The sequence below is a fragment of the Saccostrea cucullata genome, unplaced genomic scaffold (genome assembly GCF_032062105.1).
Source record: "Saccostrea cucullata isolate Sc308-1 unplaced genomic scaffold, CSIRO_AGI_Scuc_v1 ctg27, whole genome shotgun sequence".
Classification (NCBI taxonomy): Eukaryota; Metazoa; Mollusca; class Bivalvia; order Ostreida; family Ostreidae; genus Saccostrea; species Saccostrea cuccullata.
Genome location: NW_026920935.1, coordinates 906383 through 916981, shown reverse-complemented (window position 1 = coordinate 916981; position 10599 = coordinate 906383).

The following is a 10599-nucleotide window of genomic DNA, read 5'->3' as shown; positions in this document are numbered from 1 at the left end:
TGGTCAGTACCTCCCTGGACATGTACAGATAGGAATCCTATATCCACTATCCAGCATACTATGTTATTCTTACCACCAGCCGTGTTATGCACGTATTTTAGACATTATTGCCTGACGTCATGGCGTCATGCTGTATAAGGATTGATATTTTCATAATCCGAAACTAATAGATCATACCTGGAGAGCTAGATTTTATGCAAGCTGATTTTTATTGGAATTCTTTATCTGCATTTTAAAAGAAACAGTTTTCAGAAAAAAGACTGATATTACTGATGCAAAATACTGCATTGTTTAATTCCTTTATTGTATTGCATGGTACAGATTATTCCATGTGATTCACTGTTTCAGCATGTCCGTGTATCCTTTTTTCTGCATTTCTAAACTACTGAATTAGTCCATTTATATTCTACGAAAGGGGTGAATCGCTCTTTTCGCGCCAAATGTCACTGCTTTGTTCGCGCCTTTTCCTTTGGATTGTTCTATCGTATGAATGGAACTCGAGGTTCAAGGTCAAAGGGTCAAATTAAAGGTAGAGTGGAGAAGGTCTTATCATAAGAAATACACATATGAAATATTAAAGCCCTAGCACCAACTGTTTGAAAGTTATGGTCAAAGTTATTTTTTTTTCAAAAGTAGGTCAAACTTCAAGGTTAAAAGATCAAAATTGTTGAGATCCAAAGAAAGGTCGTCTTGAAACATCGAATTTCCTGTGAAATATGATGGCCCTGACATAACTTGTTCAAAAGTTATGTCCTTGATTAAGTTTTTTTGGAAGTGGGTCAAAGGCCAAGGTCAAAAGGTAAAAAATATTGATTTTCAAGGAAAGGTCTTATCACAATGAAGAGACTGTGAAGTACTAGTATAGGAGCACTAGCATCAACTGCTCAAAAATTATAGCCAATGCTAAAATCTGGTAAGTTCTTGCAAATTTGGGACAAACTTCAAGGTACAGGTCAAGAGATCAAACATGTTGGTGCTAAAGAAAGGTCTTATCACATGAACTACATGTTTCAAATAAGAGAGCCCATAGCTCCAACCAATTAAATTGTATGGGCAATGTTAGTTTTTGCGGACAAACAAACAGACAGACAGGGAAAAACTATATACCCCCGAATCTTCGATATTCATTGAAACAAAACCTTTCCATATACAGGACTGTCAATATTTTTGACATTCATTTGACCTTTGGATTTGATCCACTTTAACCTTGGACATAATTTTTAACAGTTAGTACTAGGGCCTTCATATTTTACAGGTGTATTCCATGTGACAAGGCCTTCCTTTGCTACCAACAACATTGACCTTTAAGTTTTGTAGACAAGTCCTTTCTTTTGGTAACAACATTTTTCATCCTTTGATCTTAGAATTTGACTTACGTTTGACAAACATCAACCGTCACCAAAAGCTGTCAGACGGGAGCATCAGCGTTTCATAACAGTCTCGCTAGGTATCTTCCATCCGGCAACTCCTGATCTCTCTTGCATATACATGTACTATATAGTTTTTTTCATTACATGTATATTCCCTTCTTTGATTATTTGAGTATTTATAGTGTACTTTCTTAGTTCTCCTTAATTTGTAAAAAAAAAAAAAAAAAAAAAAAAACTAACTGAATTGAATAGAATTGAATTGAATTGGTCGTCCATACAATTTTTTATATAGACTAGGAAGCTATAGATCTGTACCTATGTAAACCACGTGCCTCTTTTTTTCTCTCTTTTTCCGCAGTAGACTGTGAATAATGACGTCTAGAAGAATGTGATAATACTTCGTTTTTGTGGATTATCTGTCTAAATACGTTGTTTGATGATATTTTTATTGATTTTCCCCAAGATTCCTCGTCATTAGCACGGATCTTATTGTATAGTAATGTTATAGGGACATATTCGTCTGTTATGTTCTATAATTTTCTAACAAAATATATTAAAATGTCATTTGGGTTTAATAAGCGGCACTCCTAATAACTGTTACAACTTATTTTGACATTTAGCTGAACACGTGTTGTTAAGTTTGTAAATGAGAAGTACTCACTCAGACAAGCAGTTCAGTCGTCTTCTAAACGCTGCATTACCATAGGCGCCGGAACAGTTTGAAAGGGGGTCAGTCTAGAAAACCGTATTGGGCTAAGCCCAAATAAGGGTAATGTAGTATGTTTAAAACTGTCCCCCCCCCCCGAAATAGGATTTTCAAGTTCCCCCTTTCTTGCTTGTAAAGTTTTTTTTCAGATGTTGATTTTTTTTCTCTGCCTCCCCCTCCCCCTTTCAAAAACCTCCTACATCACTGCAGTGGGAGAACCATATCGTATCTGGACCTTATTGCAACATTGAAATTGAAGTACTTTATCAACGAAAGATGAAGCATTTTGGATACATGTGTATGTGTGATATCCAGGTAGAATGAACGAAATAAAAGCCAACAATGCTGGCATGTATCTAAATATCAAAGTCGTCCTTTCTCTAGTGACTAGAACTTATTTGATGTTTAATGTTTGTTCTGAATGTGATTTTTACACAGTGTTAAGGTTAAAGTTTTTTATCTCCAGTAATGAAGTCAGGTTTTGTCAAATAGCCCCCCTTCCCTCCCCTCCTTTAAGTGAACCTTCTCTAACTATTAAAGATGACAGTACCGTGTTTCAATGTGGGACAGTGGTAGATTCTCAAATATTTGTATATAGTCATCACTTTTGAATTTGGATTGTGAGGATATTATTAAATTAGAAAGATGTTTGGTAAGAGAGTCACTGGTACTTATTGATTCCTTTATCACTAATTCTCGAAAATTATTTAAAACGTTAATATAATGAATAAACATGTACTCCAACATTCTACTTACTGAATAGTTTTTAGATATAAGTAGTAGTAATTAATTGTTATATAAAGTACTCGTATAAACTTAACACTGAAATCAATAATTATAGTCTTCATTTAATATAGGATCTAACAAAGCATTGGGGTGGGGGCAGGGCCGGGGCAGATCAAGTTGATATATATATAATATAGAACGTTATTTTTATGCCCCTGGATCGAAAGATCCCGGGGAATATTGTTTTTGACCTCTCTGTCTGTTTGTCTGTATGTTTTCCCTCTCCACCCTGATGTCAACTTTAATCTAGCCCATAACTATTGAGTGGGTGGGGCTATGGCTTTCATATTTGACAGGTGTATTCCTTGTGACAAGTCCTTTCTTTGGGTACCACCAAATTTGAACTCTTGCCCTTGGAGTTTGACCTACTTTTACAAAAAAATACCACACTTTAACCTTGGCCATAATTTTTGAACAGTTGAAGCTAGGGCTTTCATACTTGACATTGTATTCACTGCGACAAGACATTTTAGCTGGTATAGATATTTTGACCTTTTGACCTTGACCTAAAAGTTTGACCCACTTTTTAAAAACTTTTACCCTTGTCATAACTTTTGAACAGTTAGTTCTATAGGGATTTCATATTTGATATTTCACATGTGTATTCCTTGCAACAAGACCTTCCTTTGGGTACCAACACTTTTGACCTTATGACATTGACCTTTGGAATTTGACATTCTTTTTTAGAGAATTCAACATTCGCCATAAGCTATATACGGGGGCATCAGTGTTTCACAAATATACATCTTGTTCATATGCTTATTGTGACAAATTTTTCAAAAATGGAGTTTTCTCATAGATTCATAACTTGTTTTTAAAAAAAATATTTGTTATAAAATATATGAGATGAATCTGAAACCAACGATTGCAGCAAATTGTCCGCTCAAAATTTGATTCCGTTCTGTTTACTACATAATCCCTGCAATCATCATTACCATATTTAAAAGACTGAATGCTTGACATTGATAGAACTTTGATTGCAATCAAATTGATAAAGGCGGTCTCATTCAGGCATCATTATGCTTTTTTTCTTATTACCAATCAATGAAGAATCACTGAAGATCCCCCGACATACATCAGGAGAACAGAACATTTAATTTTAGTGGAATGTCCTTTAAAAATTCAAATATCTAGCAAATAAGCCGGAAGGCTTTAGGATTCAGTTTCTGGACAAAGGACAAGGTAGCTTTTTACTGACAAATCATTTATTGTTAATATTGTTGTTTTGGGTTTTGTTTTGTTGTTTTTATTTTTTGTTTTAAACTACAAAAATTTATCGAAAAAATAGTTTCTGCATGCTTAGACTATGTTAAACAATTCCTTATCACTGGCAATGAGAAGTTTATTGGCGTTTACGTTATTTGTATAAAGCACCGTCACGTAGCTCAGTCGGTAGAGGTCGTGAGTTCGAATCTCGGCCGTGACACTGACCTAAGTCAATAAAAGAAGGGTAGCAATTGTTCCTTCGCCGTTTACTTGCCGCATGACGCAGTGGTTAGAACGTTTGATTTAGAGTCGCGAAGGAGTTGATCCTTACATCGCGGGTTCAAATCCCACTGTATGACGTGGAGACCGGTCCTTCGGATTAGACCTTATAAACCAAGGTCCTGTGTTGCAGTAGGTCCAGGCACGAAAAAGATCCCTCACTGCTCAATGGACGTAAGTGCCGAGTTAAGATCAAATTTTGAAGCCCTACATCGGTAAATGCATGTTGACGTCTACACGAGTGAAAAAATCCTCGAATGGGACGTTAAACAACATACAATCAATCAATCAATTTATAAATAAGGTTTGACAAGGTGAGCGTGGTTACCTATGGGCATTGTAAAGTTAAAATCAAATTCAATTAAATTCAGACAGCAAGCATTTTATGCAGAGATCTGTAATTTAAGTAACCAAGAGTTTCTTGTGGCTACCAGTTCTTTCTGGCTATGTTTTGGCTTACGTGCAAGGAGAATCGTTCATATTGAACATTATGGATTACTTTACACTTCTAACAGCAGTATTCTCACGTTTTCTCTCGGCTTTATTGGTGGTGTGCTGCTATAATTGGATGTCTCCTGGAAAATTGATAAAGTTAAGACAAAAAAATCACGAATACCATGCGCACATTTGAAGTACCGTGCATGCAAACGGTTACTAGTACTTGCTCGTCCATGATAACTGCGTGTACGAAGGCGAAATTTGGATAAAGTTGTTCAACATGACTAATCCAACTCAACTGTCAGGGGAATTTTGTATCGGAGTAGACAGGATGTCGGATTGCAGTGTAGAAAAACATCGAAACAAGTTGCTGTCCTTTAAAAAAGGACTGCAATACGTGGACCATATGCATGTGTTTCTAACCAAAATTCAATTAAGAAAATTTCTATGTGTAGTAAATATTCAAGTAGGTTTGTTCACATTTTCTACAATGATCTGCCTACTTATGACTGATTGTAGTCTCAAAGCAAAATTGTGAAATTTTATCTCCGATTAGCGACCTTTTTATATAGTGTTGTCAGTTTCAAAAATTGGGCTATTTTGATACATGTAACCAATAATGGCTGGGACCTGACACCTGTTCTGGATTTATGCAGAAGAAATCTATCAGGGGGAAAAAAAAGATCTGATGGTGTACGTGTAGCACAGCTCTGTAGCACGCAGTTTTTTTTTTATGTCGAAGCCCCCCCCCCCTCCGCCACATTTAAAACCGTTGCTATAGTCTTCTATCAAACGGTATTTGGATTGCTGAAATAAAAAAAATTATTTTGCAGCCTTGGTGCACAAAACTAATGCCGGTGAAAGCTTGTTCTATCTTTTAAAAGCTAGAACTAGTCGTTGAACGGCGTTTATCATTCAAGTTGTTAAGTTACTAAGTTGTCTATATACTGCAAGTTCTTCCTACTTTTTAAAATGCTTGTACCATAGAATGAAAGTTTAGTTTGTATATAAAAGTATATGTATGAGAGGGAAATTCGGATCCACCAATGAATATGTAAATGCGATATGCGGAATTAAAAGCGCGATTTGCCAGTGAATGGAATATTCTAATCCGAATAGGGCGAATTATTCTACGGGCAAGTTACCTAAGCTGCGAACTCACTCGGCACACCTCGGCCGATTCGTACCTCCCGTAGTTCACGGAATCAGCCGAGGTTTGCCGAATGCTGCGAACTCTCCGGCATTCTCGCGCATGTGTAGCCTGTTGTTTGCCCATGGCATCCGGTTTAACCTCGCTTATATATTTACTGCGTGGACCTCAGGGTCCACGCAAAAGTCATCTTCCCAAGTCAAGAGTTTCTGATCCGCTCCGCTCCACATATGTTTATGTGGAGCGGAGCGCTCCACATATGTTTTTGTGGAGCGGAGCGGATCAGAAACTCTTGACTTGGGAAGATGAAAAAAAGTAGGAGAAAGAAATTTTCCGTGGGTAAACACAGTGTGGCTGATTGCCTGGGTGTCGGATTGGACAGTTTTCACTGTATATTCACTACTTTCACAGGCAGTAACAGCATTGATTCAATAAATCCATATAATAAACACATACACAGTGTTTTAGCTCACCTTAACTCAAGTCTTCTCTTGATTACCTGTTGTACGGCGTCCGTGTCATCTTTCTAAATAATCGCTAGTCCGATAGATTAACTTTATATAATTTCGTCATCTTAAAGTTTAGCTCTGGAACCACTCAATCAATTTCAAGCAATTTTAATGTATGAGGAACAAAATGTTTGAAATTTGTGGTCCCTGTCTGCCTGAGAGCTACGGATGATCATCTCAAAATCTTCTTTACCCCTTGTTAAGTAGTCAAACTGTTGCCATGATTATAATAAGCAATGAACCTTATTACAAAATTGTGAAATCCTTTAAAGCATGGTCTATTGGTTCAGGCTTCAGAACTGGGTTCTGAAAATACAAATTACCCTCTACACTTGGTTAATGTTGGTCATACATTGAAGTAAATATATGAAAATCTTCTTACACAGTTACTTTAAAACTTAACATATCAGGCATCTTTTTCGCGCGATTTAGAACATCTAATCATCTACGAAAACCACAGGCACTTGGGGTATGGACCCCCCCCCCCCTTTCCGTTTTTTTTTCTTTTTAGATCTGGGATCGAGTCACCTTTTTCCTATTTTTGTATTCTAATATACACTATATATTATCAATAATGTAATGCTTTTGTCTCTATAAGCTGTTTTTAAAAATATCGTTTTCGAATGATACATAAAAAGATATGTATCAGTCACAGGCCTTTGGATCGCTTTAAAAAAATTGTGTGTGTGTAAAAAAAAATAAAGGTACTGAACTCTTACACTGGGTATCTAATTTCGCTAATAAAATATTTTTTATTCTAATGCTCTAAAATTCTACTTTCTATTTAAATTTATTCATAGATAAATATTCTTCAATTCTACCAAAGTTCATTCCGAAATTCCATATATTTCTTGAGATATTCTGAAATCAATTTCAAAAATGACCTACTTTCTTTTACTCGACATTAGCTTGGGCCCCTTGTCATTCACATGTAAACAGACGGTGTTTGAAGTGCGGCGAAGAGTTGCATAGTATTTGCAAAATCTTTCAACAATTTAAAGTTAATTTCTTACTCCAAAGTGTAACGTTAAGTCCGTAATAATATTCCTTTCGCGAAAAATTAATTTGAAAACGTCTACATCAACAACTACCGCCATGTTGATTATGAATGTAAACAAGTAGAGCTTTTTAAAAAAGCTTACCGTCTTTAGCAAAAACCTTAAACAGTAAACTAATCTACATCTTTCAAGTCGTACATTAATTCTTTTGAATTTCTTGATTTCGTATTTCTACAATTTTACCGGTATTAGCCCTACCGCGGTTGTCGCTCGGTCATCTCCGTAAACTGATTGAGACCTTCGGCAAACCCCGGCCAATTCCGTTAAATGTTACCTTCTTCAAACAAATAAGGGGAAAAGAATAAATGCAAATTGTAAAGCCAGCAATCCATAAAAATCAAATCTTATTTGCAACATGATGAAAATAAAGAGACCTGTTTAGTTATTGCTATCAAAAATATTGTTATTTAGAATTAATTACTGCTGATTTTGTTGTTCGTTTTGTCATTTTTTTAAGATTGGAAATATTGAAAAATTGTTAAGTCGTACGGAAATTAGACCATCAGAAAGTTATCTCCCTTTCCTTGAACAGCATTTCAACCAATGAAATAATTGAAAATTTTCTCATTCATGCAATTTCTACCAATCACAGAAGAAAGGAAGTGCATAGTCCGAAGACTGTAAAAAACTTCAACTATATAATACCGTCTTCCAAGGAAGACGGTAATGAAGCCATGGTAAAACGATTTTTTCCCGGAACGCATTATATATCTTTCGATTTTCAAAAGAATTAGACTGCTCAAATGTTGTTAATGACTTAGTTACACCATATGATCAAATTAAAGAAAAATCTTGTAAAGCTTGAATGCAGATGAGCAAATATTCACTGAGTTTATAATAAATTCCGGGGAAAATTTGTCCCGTCGTCCCCGCTTTACAATTAGTGAAGGCCCAAGCTAATGTCGAGTAAAAAAATTATTGTCAATTTGGGAATTGATTTCAGAATATCTCGAGAAGTATAAGGATTTACGGAATGAACTTTGGTATTAATGAAGATTGTTTATATTTGAATAGATATGGAAAGAAAGTAAAATTGTGAAGAATTTGATTTAAAAGAATTTTATTGGCGGATGTAGGTACCCCATGAAAAGAGTTCCATACCTTTATTTTTTTTTTCAACACCTCAATTTTTTTTTCTAAGCGATCTAAAGGCCTGTGGTATCAGTCGAAAACGATATTTTTAATATAATAGGAAAAAGGTGACTCGACCCCAGATCTAATAAGAAAAAAAATGGAAAGGGGGGGGGTCCATACCCCAAGTGCCTGTGGGGACCATATGATGGAGTTAATTAACTGGACATAGGTAAAACTTCTATTACATGTACAAGGTTCAAAATCTTAATTGACTTCTAAACTTCTAGAAGAAAAGCTGTATGAATATGCTGAATAAAGAGAGTAGTTCAAGGTTGACCTAAAGTGACCATGGTCCGAGAAATTCGTCATACACAGGTGACCATCAAGGCCAATGGGCCTTTTGCTAAGATTTCATCATAAAACTTCGGAAATTCATATTTATTCTACTTCCTACCAGATGTTACCAAGTACTGAAGAATTATTAATTGTTCAATGAAATTTCGATCGAGAAAGTGTAAGAAAACCAGGGTTTATAGATACGTCCATAATTTAGATTGGGAAATATTTTTTTTCTCTGATTTATATGGAAAGTTGTAACTATTTTTGTCATTGACGGAAATATCTAATAACATTTATTCAATGCCCTTTTTGCGTGGTATTCTGGGGTCCTAATTATAAGATATAAATGGTGACTATCATCACGACTTTATATTAGAAGAAAAGGCTCTACATTGCACAAGCTTGCATTAAAATTATTCATTTAGGAAAGCATATGCACTTTCTATTTTCCCCTACATATAATGCTCCACCCCCTCTTACCAGAGAGCTGTTTAAAAGTGGTAGATTAAACAACTTAAGATAAGGTTCACAAGTAGAGTCAACAAGTTGACCAATTTGGAGGAGGCAAATATTGACAGAACCAGGACAGGGGCTTTTTACAATGAAAACTTTAACGGTGGTCTCGGACTTATATAAGATTGTTGCCATTTTCCTTTCATTTTGTCTTGTAACAAATAAGAATTGTGTTAGCTTTGATTTGGCCTTTATGTTGCTTGTAGCTCCTCTAAAATTATTTTACTGTACATCAAGATGACGGAAATTAATTTTCTCACAGTCTGGCATGTTGTCGCATTTTTGTTCGTTTACTGATTGTAATTGTTTCGTTGTGGCTTTGATGGGTGGGTGGGGTGGGGTGGGGGCAATAGGAATTATTTGACTGTACAGATTTGACGTTTATAATCACCCTCAGGGGGGGGGGGGGCATTCGACTCCAATTGATGTTTTTTTATTCAATGTTTAAAACTTGTTTCCGGTTTTGTGTCCGATTGAAATATGGTTTCTAAAAAGTTAATAAGTAGATTGTTAATTTCAAAATAGGAATACCCTCCGCTCAAATTGACATTTCTTTTTAAATGTAAAATTGTTTATGACAATTAATTGCATGTCATCTATACAAATTTAAATTGAAAAATTCAAAAATATATTGAAGGGACATGATAAAAAAACCTATCTTACTTCCTTTTAGAAGAAAATATATTTTTTCTCGGAAAAGCTAGATTTATAATTGTAAGGAAACTCTGTAATTTCCAGAACACTAAACGAACTATTGCTGTTTATGTTGAAAATTTGTACATGTATTATCTTGAAGTGAAATGAGTCGGGTTTCAATACTTTTAACCTATAATTCTAAGTCAAAATTTTAGACTGGAATAACTTTTCAAATATTTTTTAAAGCACTTACAGCGATGAGTAGTGTAAAAAAAAAAATCATCGAAGCAAAGGCAAGACCTTACATATTAATTATAATGTTTCACACACACCTCTTCTACTGTTAGTGATCGTTCTTGTTGTAGTGTAAAAAGATTCAATACTTTCTTTTCATCTTACCCCCCTTCTCTTTTCTTTCTTTCCAATAGAATCGGAACTTCTCGGATGTTTCCTACATATTATATGCGTAGAGGGTGTGGGTTGCATCAGCCAATCAGAATTCTACGTATTTATATATACCTTTTTTCTGTTGAAG